Here is a 15,533-nt window from a genome sequence, read left to right as displayed (position 1 = left end):
CTCGCTTTCGTAATTGCTGGCCATCGTGTTTCTACGTGTATATATGTGTGTAAGAGTATGTATACATGCATGCATATATGCATATATGTATATATGTATACAGGTATGCGTGTGTTCCACCATCAGCGCACTTTGGACCGCGATATAGACGGAAAATTCAATATCGTATACCACATGCCCCCTCCCACCCCCCTCTCCCCCACCCCATCCACCTCGAACTCTTCCACGTCCTCTTATTCCTCTTACCCCTCTAAAGGTTCAGACCCTTTGTATCGAACGCGTCGCGGCTTCTCCAACATGCGAACTTCCGATATTGCAGAAAGCGTCCTTAATTTGGCTTTTCCGTTGTTCCATCATCAAACCCGATCTATGTATATGTGTGTCTGAATATGTGTTTGTGTGTGTGTGTGTGTGTGTGGATGAGAGTGGTGCAAGTTAGAGTTACTAATTTTTATACAGGTTTCTTCATTAAAAAATATCAAAGTGTGTTTACTTGAAAGGAGGAAAACAATTTGGCATTTAACGAAAGGAACAAAAAGAAAAAAAAGAAAAAAAATATAAAAATTGTTTCATCTTTGTTAGTTTTTGTTGCTTATTATAATATAATAATTTAAAATTAACAAGATAAGAGTACTTTTATTATATATATATAAAGTTAGATAACAGTTTACTTTCTCGAGTAACCGATAAGATATTAAAAATATATTTCAATCGTAGTCTAGTAACTTTGATCGAAAACGGACAATATATATATATACATACATAAGAATAAAAGTAAAGGAACTAGGGGTTGGTAGAAGGAGAAATAACAAATTAATAAAAAAAAATATAAAATACAAAATACTACTTTTGCGTGGAGGGATGAAATAAAGAAAGAAAGTAATGATTACTCTAGAAAAGATGAAGAAAGATAAAGAAAAAATATACTTGATAAAAGGAAAAGGAAAAGGTACAAAAAAAAAAAAAAAAGAAAAAAAAAACGAAAGGTAAGAAGAAAGTTCGCCGCCATTATATTCATCACTCGCGGTTCTTCATCCGGGTATTCTTATTATCGCGATATACAACCCTTGGCTGACTTTAGAAGAAAGAAGAAAGAGAATAAGAATAAGAATAAGAAGGAAAAGGGACTATTACGTAAGCAGCTTGATCTGTCGGGAGATCTTCTGAAATCGAAGACGATTGTAACTATAAAGGATGCCAGAAGGAAGGAAAGAAGGAACGAAAGAAAGAAGGAAGATAGCTAGCTAGCTAGCTAACACAGCTAGCTTCGGGGCGTGCTTTTCTCGGTACTCCCTTTATTACAAAAATCCCTTTTTCCCCTGAACCCCTCCCCCTTCGCATTTATCTATATTTCTTTCTTTCTTACTATCTTTCTCTTGCATTTTCGCTCGATACAGGAAGGGGACAACACGAGCAGCAAGCACATCTTTCTCACTTTTTCCTCACCCCCATTCCCTATCCCACCTCAACCCACGCCACCCCACCCTCCTTCTCTTTCTTTTTCTCTCCTCTTTCTACTTTTACCCTCTGAAATCTTCATCTTTCTATTTCTTTCCTTTTACTCAGCGTTGTATTTCAAATCGATAGATACTTTTATGCAATCACGTCTTTCTAACGTAACACCGGTCTCCGTCGCGACGCCTTCGAATCCTACACCCACTCCCTCCCATCCTTCCTTCCTTCCTTTACCCCCTCTCCTACCTTACCTTCTTACCCTCTACTCTTTCCATACTTTATTTGTCTCTTCTTTCTATCTATCTATCTATCTATCTGTCTGTCTGTCTCTTTTCTTTCCCTCTTTTAACTCAGCATCCCACTCCCATTCACCAGCCCTCTTCTCTGTGTGCGCGCGCGTGTACAATCATCTTCTTCGTGTCTCCTGTTTATTCGTTTGTCGTTACTTTCACTCAAACTCCACACCCATCCCTTAATCCCCTCTATACCATTTCGTTCTTTCTTGTTTGCTTTCTTTTCTATCAAAAAGTAAACCCCTCTCTCCCCCATTATTCTTTACCTGGTCGTTACTGTCGTTGTTGCTTTTCTACTATTTGGTAGAACATAATTCGACGTTAGTATAATATGACGATAGTCATTTACAGTCAAATACAGTTAGTTCGTGTTATATAATTTATTTATATTTATTTATTTTATTTTTACAAGTAAATATAATAAATATAATAAGTTAATAAGAGATCAATAAATTCTAAGTTAGTTAAGATATTTCTTCTTAGTTATTTTATTTTGAAAAATAAATTTATCGAATTTTTATGATGATAAACCAAGGGTTCGGCAATTTTTTGAGTCGGAAGAGTCAAAAATTACAATTGACAAAATTTCAAAGTTTTTAATGAGCCGCATGCGGCTCGCGAGCCGCAGATTGCCGACCCCTGTGATAAACTTAGAGAATTATGATGTCACCATCCACCACTTCGAAAAAAAAAAAAAAAGAATCAATTTTAAGGTGTGATATAAAAAATATAGTTTCGTACGAATTTAAAAGAAAGAAAGAAAAACAAAACAAGAAAAAGAACAGAAAAAGAAAGAAAGAAACTTTCACGAGAGCTGTAATTGTCAAGCGCAAAAATTCTAAAAGAGACTTCGTCGACCGTTTCTTATATTTCCCTCTTTTTTTTGTCCACCCTCACCCTTCTATCACCCTATATCTACCACTTCCACCCTACCTACCTACCTACCTACCCATGAGAGAATGAAACTTTACGATGAACGAAGAACCCTGGAATTTCGATATAATCCGAGACACAAACCTTGGACGATCTTTTCGTTCGGATAAACGAGCCAAAAGGGATAACGAAGGAAAACTATTACCGTCCCTTTTTTCTTTTTTTTTTTGTTATCCCTTGTTTTTTTTTTTTTTTTTTTTTTATCATTCATTTCTTACGAATTCAAAAAGTTTAGGTCTTATTAAAAGAAAAAAACGAAAAAAAAACCAAAAAAAACAATAGAAAATTTATAACACTTTGCACGAAATGAAATCATTGTGAATCTTATTTTCATATTTTATATTTTTCAAATAAATAAATAAATAAATAAAAATTCATTTTCCAAACTTCATCAGTTGATACACTAAAAACAGGAAGAAGAAGTGGTGGTGAAAGAGGTGGGGAGTAAGGAAACTAATTAATAACAATTATTATCACGTTAATCTAAAAAATGACAATAAAATCCAAGATAAAGAGAGAACATCAACTACAAAAATGATAAAGAGAGAGAAAAGAATAGAAAACTAGCGAAAAAGAATAATAAGAATAAGAAGAAGAAGAAGAAGAAGAAGAAAGAAAAAAGAATAAAAGGGGTGAGTTAGGTGTTACGAGGATTTACGAGGGGTCCTATTTCATGTGTCTAACCAGCCATGGGGACGTTCGAGCGAACACAGGGGAAATGCAACGAAGGGGAAAATACCCTTTTTCGAGAAGTAGTAGTAGGGGTAGTAATAGGGGTAGGAGGGAGGTTTAGCAAGAGTTAAAGTTAAACAGAGAAGGTAGAAAACGTAAAGTTAGGGAAGGGGTAAGGTGTTAGAGGTAGGAGTAGGGGAGTGGTGTTCACTCCCTGTGCTTGTGGTGGGGGAGAGGGTTGAAAAGAATACTCGTGCGAGTTAGGGGTGGGCTGCTATCGTATATAAACGAGCTGTGCAATAGTTTTCAGCTCTAGCCAGTAGTCATTTGTAACTGGAAGCTCGCCGAGGTTGGCTTTATTGCGGCCATAAAGATTCTTGGGAGCTTCCACGGTTCTTCCTCGGCAGCTTGCGTGTGGCTTTTGCGGTTACGTTGTTGGCGAACAAGCTTCAGCCTTAGGGGTAGTTAGCCGAGTAAGGAATATGCTACTCCATCTTTTTCTTTTTTCTTCTTCTTCTTCTTCTTCTTCTTTCGTTAGGTTTTTTCCTTGGTGTCTTGGTTTCTTGGGTTTTCTTCTTTTTTTTTTTCTTTTTTTTTATTTCTTTCTCTTCTTGGTTTTTCTAACCGCAATTTATGCAAATTAACTCCTACGCTCGGGCATTTATTGTCGTGAAATATTAGTAAGATGAAAAAATGTTGTTTTTAATATTTCGAACGAAGTTGCGAATTATTAATTTTTATTTTCTTTTTATTATTTTATAGTTTTTTCTTTTTTTTTTTTTTATTTGTTAAGAATTCTTAACGGTGGATTTTGTCAGGTTTATTATTTATCAATTATTTACAATATTCAATTATTTTACATATGACACATTTTGTTTATCTTCAAATCTGATTAACGAACGAAATTAATAAACGTTACTAATCATATCGAATTATCCAGATGATTAGTTTATCAACTCTGCTTTCTACTACATATATATATGTAGTATATATATATTATACATCGTAGGTATCGATATTCGATTAATCAATGAGCATGTGGGTGCTTTCTTATTCGACACGAGATATCGCGAGTAGACGTACACCATGTATATTCTCAGTGATGTTCATCGATAGTATCAGGATTTAGGGGGTTGGTACTTTAATATATATGCACATATATACACACATATACATGCAACGAGTAACGGGAATGCATTAGTCATCGATTGCCGGTATTACGAGGAAGTACTTACGCATAAAGCTCGTAGTTCACTTTGTACGTTATGCTTGACGAGTTAGCTAGACGTTATCCACTTAGAAATAGATAAAGACAAAGAGAAATAGAGTGAGAGAGAGAGAGAGAGAGAGAGAGAGAGAGAATATTTCAATCTAACAAGTATATACATAGCATATATTATACTATTATGTACACTAAATTAAATGAATCGATTATGTTCTCATTATTTTCATTAAATAAATTTTCATTATTTCATTAAATAAATAAAAAAAAAAAAAGAAATGATATTATTTATTATCGTAACACTCGAAGGAAAATTGTGTATACAAAAGATGCAATAATAATAATAATAATAATAATAATAATAATTAAAATATCTTTTTTAATAATAAAATGATATTTTAATTATATTATAATTATAATTATAATATCAAGGGGGGAAATCTCAAAAATATAATAATATCAAAAATATCAATAATATCAATAATAATATCAAAAAAAAAAAAAAAAAAAAAGAATAATTATAATATCAAAAGGAATTAACTCGTGCTACTGTATTTTTTTTTTTTTTTTTTTTTTGTTATTTATTCTTTTTTCTTTTTTCTTATCGTTCGACCATTCTGCATAATAATGGAATACGTTTTATTAGTTTGTTTGGTAGCCGAATACATTTGGAGAATTTTATTCGTGGAAGAAGAGTGCGCCGATGAAATAGCTTATTAACAAAGTTAAATTGAGCAAAGTTTCTGGCTCTGATTACCTATGCCTCCTCCTTCTTCACCTTTCCTATTCCTTTTCCACCTCCACCTCTACCTTCATCCCTCTTTCATCCCTTCCTACCTCTTTCTCTTTCGTAAACCCGAGTCCCACCCCCCATACCCACCTCTTACTTACTTACCTTACTCTACCTCGCAGTTTAGTTTTCCACGCTGACAATTTTACTTTCTCACGGAGAGCAGCAGCAGTCCTACGAAACTAATTTTCATTTCCACCAACGTTACCTTCACCCCCTACCACCACCACCACCACCACCACCACCACCGCCATCACCCCCATCAGTAGCATCAAAACTACCATCCCACTCACCACCTTGAGATGCAATTTTTAATCAAACTACGTCGAGGCATATTATTTGATCGTTCTTCTTCATCGTGGTTGTTTTATTTTGTTTTATATTATATATACATATTAGATTATCTATCTAATCTAAATATCTCAGATAAGTTAGTACGATCATAATTTTCGTATGATTCATTAATCACGAGATACATGCGTGAAACATTCATTTGACGATTTTTGTTATTTTTTTTTATCATGTAGTAAATAGTATTTACATTTTGTGTAAAAATTTTAATTACATTTTGTAAAATATTTCATAGCCTCTCCTCTCATCATCCCCCTGTGGATAGGGGTAGTAGAATATATCCACAGTATCCTCTGCTTGTCGTAAAAGGCGACTAATAGGGGGTTTAAACTTAGAATTAATTTTACCATTATTATATTGTGAGAGTAACCTTATTATTTAAATAAAATATATTCTTAAATTAATGAAACCATAGAAAAAACGAAAAAAAAAACGAAATATAATTCAAACTTTTTTCTTGATATCAAATTTGAACTCGAACAACACAAGTCGAACACGAACTTGAACATTTGAACAAAAATGAACTCGAAGAAAAATTTGTATTTATTTTATTAAATACTTTTCCCTAAACCTATACACACAAACATTTATATATATATCTAACAATATTTTTATATAATCTATTATATTTATTTTACATATAAATATATTATAACATAAAATACAAAAAAAAAAACACACACACACAAAATAGTAGAATAAATTACAAACAAAAAGTTAGATAAAAATTTTCGTAAAAAAGTACAAATCACGTAACAAAAAAAAAAAGAAAAAACCAAATAAAAAAGAAAGAAGATAAAAGGGTTGTTCTTATAAAAAAAAAAAAATAAAAAAATAGATGGTTACCCCCATAGCAAAACGTAGAACATACCACGAGATCTTGTCACGGAACAGAAACCTTTAGGAAGTTTCTAACGGTACTCGACTCATGCAACCTGTTGCCTCCCAAACTCTCTCTCTCTCTCTCTCTCTCTCTCTCTCTCTTCCTCACATGCATACATAGATACTCACACATATACACACGTGTGTACAGGTCAATGTATCAAACGACTACGACGACGACGACGACGAATGGTTCACGATGCCGAGTGTTTGCAAAGCGTAAAATAACATTCGTTGCTCGCGTAAAATTGCTCGTCCCGTTTGTTTGAGAATTACAGTATGCGTTTCGAAAGCTTTTGATCGTATATCAACGCAACCACCACCACCACCACCATCACCATCACTAACATACTAACCATCATCACCAGTCTTTTCTATCTTTCTATTCGTCAAATTGACTAACTCACTTTTTCATTTTTACCCATTACCCATGAACTGTCGCGTATTACCACGAACCTTAAACGTTGTCGTGTGTGCATTAAAAAAAAAAAAAAAAAAAAAAAAAACAAAACCAGAAATGCAATTATTTAATGACGTTTAATATGTCCTGTCAAAAGAGAAAAATCTCTCTTTGACTTTATAAGCTTTTTATCTCGTTACACTTATTTTAAACCTTCACTTGAGTCATGGGGAAATTATAAAAAAAAATGAAAAAGTAGATTAACGTCGGTGAGAAAATTCATCTAATTGTAAATTCTCAGGTTTTTTTCATATACATACGTGAAATTATCGTAAAACGAAAAAAAGTATTATTGTATAAACATTTTTTTCTTTTTTTTTTTTTTTTTTTTCAATTATTTTTAACTCTTTTTAGTAGTGTTAAATATCTTTTAAATAATATTGCGCATAATTTGTTGTTATCGTTTTATTTGTATTGATATCTATTAATATGATATATCTTGAGACAAAAAGGAAGAAGAACGATCTTATCCTTATCTAATGAGATAACTTTATTTTTGCAAGTAATTCACAATAGATATCACATCGATTTTTTTTATCGCCAAGTCTTTTTTTATCTCTTTTATCAAATGTACCAATGGTTTTTTTTTTTTTTTTTTTTTTAATAAGTAATAATATATAAAAAAAAAAAAAAAAAAAAGGCTAAATGAACAGAGACAATCAATCGATGTGATTCTAAATAAGGTAAAGAAAATATAAATAAAAATACTTTGTTTGTTTTATTTTTATTATTATGAAAAATTGTATATCTCGAGATATAAATCATTTATATAAATAATAGTTTTAATTATAAATATAATAAATAATAATAATAATAATATATTATATAATAAAAAAATAATATTAATCAAAAAATATCTAATCAAAAAAACAATTATTAATTTTTCAATAAACTTTTGTCAGCACCTATATACCTTTATACATACACAGAACATATACATAGGTATATAAATATATGTACAGGTGGTTCGTATATACGATAAGGTGTTTCGTGTACTTTACAAATAGAAAGGAAGATTAAGATCGACATAGTGTTAGTGAAATTCACGCCTTCTATTTCCTAGGGAATTCTAATCGCGATTAGAGAGAGAAAAAGACAGAGAGAGAGAATAAGTAAGTAAGTAACTAAGTAAATAAGTACATACGTTATATACTTCGTTTACACTTTATCCAACTAATTTTGTAAGTATATTTGAAATGTTAATTCGTAAATGATAATTATTTGTTTTTTCCTTCTTTTTTTTTTTTTTTTTATCCATATGAATATCAAATAAACAAATCTTCCTACTTGTTTTTTTACATATACATTTATTTCAAAAAAAAAAAAAAAGAGGTAAAACAATGACGTGTTGTAACATAAAATTTTCAACTCAACTTTCCTATCCTTGTAGAGAAAAGTAGAAGTAAAAGTAGAAGGATTTTTCGTCTAGTATAAAAGAAAATTATGGTTGAAGGGAGCAGGTGTGTTGTTTCGTTGGTCCTTGTTCACTCAGGCACTTTTGACAATGCGATCATTTTTCAGTGATACCGAGGGCAAAAATAGCAACACAATCTTTCTTCCTTCTCTTATTCTTGTTACTTTCTTACTCGTTTATTTTTTCTTTCTCCCTCTCTCTCTCTCTCTCTCTCTTTCTATCAAAGTTAGGTATCAAAAAGAATATGTAGATAGAAAGAATAGGTAGGAGGAAGAGGGTGGAAAGGTAAGGGAAAAGAAGTGAAGTAGGAGGGGCGGTTGACAACAACGACGAATCGCACGTGTCTTGAAAAAAAAAGGGATGATATTTTTTATCCTCTGACAAGAGGATGTGCAATCTCTCTCTCTCTCTCTCTCTGTCTGTCTCTCTAGCGAATAAATTTCTAACGATAGTGAAATACTTTTTGTTCATAGTTTATCACAAAAATCATTGAACATTATTTTCAATATAATTTTGTACATTATTTCAAATACTTTAATTATCATTGGTACTTAGGTATTAACGCCATTGCAGCAAAATTTCGCTAATGCACCAATCCTACACCTTAAATTGTTACGACGACAAATCATAGAATAAAATCGAAACACACTTTGAAAATTTCAATACATTTTGTTTATAAAATGTAGTCAATCGGATTACGGTGGAAAATAATGGGTCGATATAGAATTTAACGTAGATTCATAACAGTCTCTGTTTTCTTTCACCTGATGCTGTCGCCATGTGAACTCTGATAAATAAGATTTCAAATGAGGTCTCGCATCTTGTTCTGTTTTTTGGCAAATCCTAAATACATATTTTCGTAACACTAAAAAATGACGAAACCCTGACGAAACCCTGACGGTTGCTATGTGCAAATAACAAAATTGCTCTTTATTGGCGCATTAGCGGAATTTTTGCTGCAATGGCGTTAATACGTAAGTACCAAATTAAGTATTAGTTAATACTTTATTAGTCGAGTAATTATTATTTTTTTTTTTTCATTTGATTTTATATTTGATGAGTTTTAAAAACAAAACACAAAAATATATTGTTCACGGATATTATTTCCATGTAAAATAAATTTTGAAAATGATACGACCATGATCATCATGTTTGCGATTGGCTTTCAAACTGGTATTGTCTTCCCCCACTATTCCACTCAGTTATCTATGTATATATGTATGCGTGTAGATAAGTACATATGTATAAAAGAGAATGAGAGAGTAAGAGTGAGAGTGAGAGTGTGACAGAGAGAGTTTGAAAGATAAACAAGCGATATTAAAGCATAGTGACTCTCCCAACAAGAGCAACACCAATCACACGTCATTTATGATTCTGTAAGGGTACGCTTTAATTACCATCGTCGAAAATCTCTAGAAGGGTGGTCCCTTGTACCGTGTTAAAGCGATATTCTAGATGACGCGAGAAGATAGTCTAGTAACAAGCCGATGAATTTTCCTTTGATAAAAGTGCACTCTCCTCCTGCATTTCGTGTGAACCTGTTCTCCATTAAACTCCATATATCTATATATATATATATATATATATATATATATATATATATATATATATAGTTAACAACGTTCATCATTTTCCTCTAATAATAATAATATTAATAATAATATTAATAATAATAATAATGTTTTAACAACAAAAGTAGTATCGTGAGATTATCTTTGTAATTTGTTATTATATTTTATCTAATGATAACACATTATATTTTTTATCAGTGTTTAATAACACATTTTTTTAATATTCAATTCTAATTATTTTCTTATTAATTTTGCAACACATGTTTACTTATATACATATATTATTATTATTATTATTATTATTATTATTATTATTATTATTATTATTATTATTATTATTATTATTATTATTATTATTATTATTTTAATATTATTATTATATTAATATTAAATTATAATATATATAATAATAATATAATATAAATATATATTAATAAAAATAAACAACTAAAAAAAAATTTGTAAAGGTTTCCTTCATTTCGATATAACATAAACGATCGATAGTAAAAAAAAAAAAAGAGACAAGAAAATAAGAAAATGAAAATCGTGTGGGTGTGAAGAATAATAATAAAAAAAAAATAAATAAAAAAAAATGGAAATAAGAAAATAGAGAATGAAAAAAGAAATGTGAACAAATAAAATAGAGTAATTAATCGGTGAAATATTTCTTTCGACGATAAAGAAAAATAAAATAAAATAAAATAAAATAAAATAAAATAAGATGGAAGATGGAAGATGAAGAAAAAGAAAAAGAAAAATAAAAAAACAAATGTTGAAATCTTTTTATTTGGTTTCTTCTTCTACTTCTTCTTCTTCTTCTTCTTATGAACACTCAGCAAAGCTTACCCACACTGTTAACAATGCAAATGGTATCAAATGCAACACTTACACACGTATATATATATATATATAAATATATATAAAACAACGAAATAATGCAGGCAGGGCAACCCGTGTAAACAAAATACAGAAAAATTGCTCAATTTCGTAGGAGGAAATTGCTTACCTTATTTCTTGATTTTGTTTTCTTCTTGAAGGAAGAACGAAGAAAAAAAGGGGGGTGGGGTTGGTGGGGGGGGGGAGGGAAGAGACAGACAGTAGAAGTTGGAGTACAAGGGTTGATAGAGGGTAGAATGCATTTTAATAATTTATTCTTTTATTCTGGATTGCGACGAAAATCCGTTACTCGTACGTACCGGATACAGTCAAATACGGTACCTCACCGTCTCTCTTACGATATGAATACCAACAAATAAGAAACTATTCTATATTTAATTTGTAATAAATCGTAAATGACTTTGTTTTTTATTCTTCATTTATGTTTTTGTTTTCATTGGTTCAAATAAAATGGATACTTTGTTTAAATTACGAATATACGTCATGGCAATATATAAACACATTTTTGTATATTAATATAACATTTAATAAAAAATATAATACATATTAATATTATAATTTATATTAATATATAATTTAAATATAATATAATATATGATTTTTGTTAATATATATTTAATATTAACAATGATTATAATATTATAATAATTAATTTATGATTATAATTTATATAAATACACTTATTCATATTTTATTTTTTTAAATAATAAAATATATACAATATATAATAATATATTTGAAATGATGAAAGGTGGTTTACAAACCAAGTTGATGCATCTGTTAGGGTTAAATCCATCCAACCGATTTATCGAACTATTTATTGCACCCTCTTTCTCTCTCTCTCTCTCTTTCTCTCTGGGTTATTTAATCGGAGAGAAAAGAAAATATCATCCTCCCTTATATAAGGGTACGCGAGATAACAACTCCCTAAGTTGTTCACGTGAAAATGTGCAAGCAACGCACGTGAACTCGCACGTGCGAATAAGACTCACCTACACACACACATAAACATTGCTGTGGTCTCTCCCTCTCTCTCTCTCTCTCTCTCTCTCTATCTATCTATCTCTCTTTCTCTTTCTCTTTTATACTAAAGTGTACTTTACTTTGGTTTCTCTGCAATACGGGGGTTAAAGGCCCGACAACATGGCCTCGTGATCGATCGACTCATCAAACATCTTGCCATATTGTCGACAGAATCCCATAACCGAGATAGGGTTGGCTCGTACACTGCCTATTTTTATTACGGGAGTTTAACTTGACAACGATCACATATGAACGGAAGACCGATCACTATGTTTTCTTTCTTCCCTTTCTTTTTCTTTTTTTTTTTTTGTCTACGTTACGAAAGAAAAATCTTATGGAAAAAAATACTTACTTAACTGTCGAACTATCACCTTTATTCTTAAGATATAATATTATTTAAAATTATTATTATAGTATTATCTGAATAAAGAATAATGAAATAATTTGATTATTAATCATTATTTTCTAATAAATTACATTATGTTATTCGTACATTACATGTATTGATAATGTAACGATAAACAGATTTGTGTATGTACAATGTATATTACATTATATTAATTATATTAATATATTTTATTATAATATAATTAATTATTATATAATTTTATATAAATATATTATTCTACACGCGCGTATATATATATATATATATGAAATTCTATCACAGTCATCGTTTTCTAATAAATACAATACATTTTCATAAGATCTAAGAAAATATGATATACATAATAATAGAAAAAAAAAAAAAAAAATAGAAGAAAAGACACATACAACACGTGTTCATCATCATATTTTATTTTTCTATTCTTCTTGATCGTAGATAGTATTTAGTTTTCTAGTTCGTTGTGCGCAATCCGGAAAGTTTTCTACTGCGTAAAATGTTAGACGCATTATTTATCAAACGTAGCAGTAGTATAGGTTGAGTCAGTTCAAGCTATAACGTGAAAGCATGCCTCCTCCCTCCCTCTTTCCCCTTCTCTTCTCCCCACATCTTCTTCTTCCTCTTCTTCTCTTCTTCATCATCCTTCTTCTCCGCAACATCCTACTACCTTCTCTACTATCTCATCCCTTTTTTCTTCTCACCCCTTTTCCCTTCTTCGTTCATCGTCTTCTTCCAAGCCAAGTTCATCCTTCTTTCTCTTTCTTTCTGAACCAACCTTGTCCTGTCTCGTCCTCTCCAGGGTAAACAGTTTTCAGTGCTGTTCAGCAGGTAGTGGAGAACTGGCTGCTTAATATTACAGACGAGCCGAAGTTAACTTCATGCATACTTATATCACGAAACGTGACGTTGTGCAAAACTACGAACGACGACGAACGACGACGTACGAGTCAGTGAATATCGGTGATACGTATATATATATATATTAGACTAATATAATATAATCCTGATATCTCGTTACTCATAATGATTATATTAGGTCGAATCATAAGTAACTTACGATGCGGTTATGTACAATCTATTTTTCGTATTTACCTATTATAAGTCACCGAAACAAACGGATTTTCAATATCACTATTTAGATGAGGATTCAGTTTAGTCTTCTGTCAACTTTTTTATACAGTCAATGTTACATTTAATCGTTTTTCTTAACCACTGAAATGGGATAGTAAAAAATGCATATTCGACAAGTAATGCGTTAAGAATTGAAACAAAAGAACTCCATGAAAGGTGTCTTGCACTTATCAGTCGCAAAAATGCCATTCTTTGTTCATATTAAGAAACTGTGTGTACATTACTAACAAAATTGTTCATTTTCTAAAATAAAGTCGTTTTTTTGATTATCCAATATTTCAAACAGAGCCACTTACTCTGTGTTTTTGACGACTATATCCGTCATCACTTGATTATCGCGACATACACTGGAACGCGCTCTGCGCACAGATCGCCACGCGCTTAACTGGTTAACTATATCTATATATATATATAGAAAAGAAATATATACCACAGTAAATTTTCGTACATAAACGATTTTCTTTGCAGAGCCCGTAATTTATTTAACTGTAAAATCCTGAAACACACATTTTCCCTTACGATTTTACCTTTTAGTGATCTTTACGAAAAACGGGACAGAATGAAGAAACGAGAAAGGTAAAGAGAAATGGATGAAGGGGTGGGTGGGAGACGGGTAAGGATAGAAATAGATAGAAAAAGAGCAAAAGGGACGAGAAGAAGAAGGGTCCATGGGTAGGGTCGTTTCGCAAGAGAAATCTAGAAGGATGAAATGGTCTTTTGTCGAGTCGCCCCTTTTACACCACCACGGAACTTTATTAATTGTGCGTTTTGTTATGCAGATGATGCCTAGGCGCCCCCAGAAGGTGGGTGGTACGGCTCTCCTCCCCACCCCACCCCCCTCGTGCTTTTAGCCCCCTGTCCTCTCCTGCTCAACCTCTCACCTCTCATCCCACTACCTACCTACCACCCCATTTGCTTTTTACTCTACTCTTCTATCCTTCTCACCCTTCTTCCTTACCCTTCTTTGTTTCTTTCTTTTCTTTAGTTTTATATATATATATATATAGTATATACGTTAGGCGAATATTATTACCTGGGCTTCCGTAGTTGTCGTCTTTCCCTTTAAGGGATTACTCACCAAATTCATTGCCTTCAATTGAGAAAACTTGAAAGCTTTTATTCTCTACAACCATTTCTCTGACTAACATTTTCAATCTTTATCAAAAATTTTCTAATTCTTGTTTTATCTATGAACATTTTATCTATTGTGTATTTTTCTAATTTGTTGTTTTTATTTTAATTAGAATTTTTGTTGATACAATTTTCAGGAAAATTATCGATGAATGTAATACGATTTTACTTTTTATACATCTTGTTTTATATTTTAAATATTAAAATATTATATATATATATATATATTTTATAATATATAATTATTAATATATTATAAAATATATTATAGATATTAAATATATTTATTATATATTTTATTTCTATTAACAATAATATTCTTTCGAACGAGTGAATATAAATGTAATATATTCTATTGTACAGGTATCATGAGAGAGAATATTTTTATTTCTATTTTTTTTTTTATTTTTCTCATACACTCTGTATATTAAATACCTTAAAAAAAAAAAAAGAAGTATTTTACGTATAATATAAAAGATTTACCACCACAGGAAGAACTTAGACGATTTTACAAAGAGGATGATGATTGATATCGATAAAAATAAAAGATAGAAAAACAAACAAACAAACAAACAAATAAGAAAATACAGTAAGTAAGTAAAAAAGAATGATAGAAAGTTAAGAAAAGAAAAAGAAATTCTTTCAACCCTTTTCTTCCTTTATCGTAACGATCTCTTGAGAATCGAAGAAGTTATTGAAACGTTTCTTACAAACGTCTTTGAATATTCACAATTAAAACTAAATCGTAAAACAACTATGACAATAATTATTCTAACTATTGTATACTATATATATATATATCTATTAACAATAAGCTATTTGATCTGTCGATAATTGTAAAAAAAGAACTGTGGAAAGGGGTGGGGGGATAAGAGGTAAAAGAGAAGATTGGTGGGAGTTGTGAGAGGAAACTGGTGAGAGTG

At 30.9% G+C, this 15,533-nt stretch overlaps 1 long non-coding RNA gene across 2 annotated transcripts in view; it reads left to right on the top strand.

Moving 5' to 3' along the window:
• Window positions 1–15,533, top strand: part of LOC149033295 (uncharacterized) — a 101,806-nt gene that overhangs the window by 83,559 nt on the left and 2,714 nt on the right. The window lies entirely within an intron of this gene.

The sequence above is a fragment of the Polistes dominula genome, unplaced genomic scaffold (genome assembly GCF_049000335.1).
Source record: "Polistes dominula isolate Pdom_NZ unplaced genomic scaffold, Pdom_raw_medaka contig_49, whole genome shotgun sequence".
Lineage (NCBI taxonomy): Eukaryota > Metazoa > Arthropoda > Insecta > Hymenoptera > Vespidae > Polistes > Polistes dominula.
This window is presented reverse-complemented; position numbering and strand designations above follow the sequence as displayed.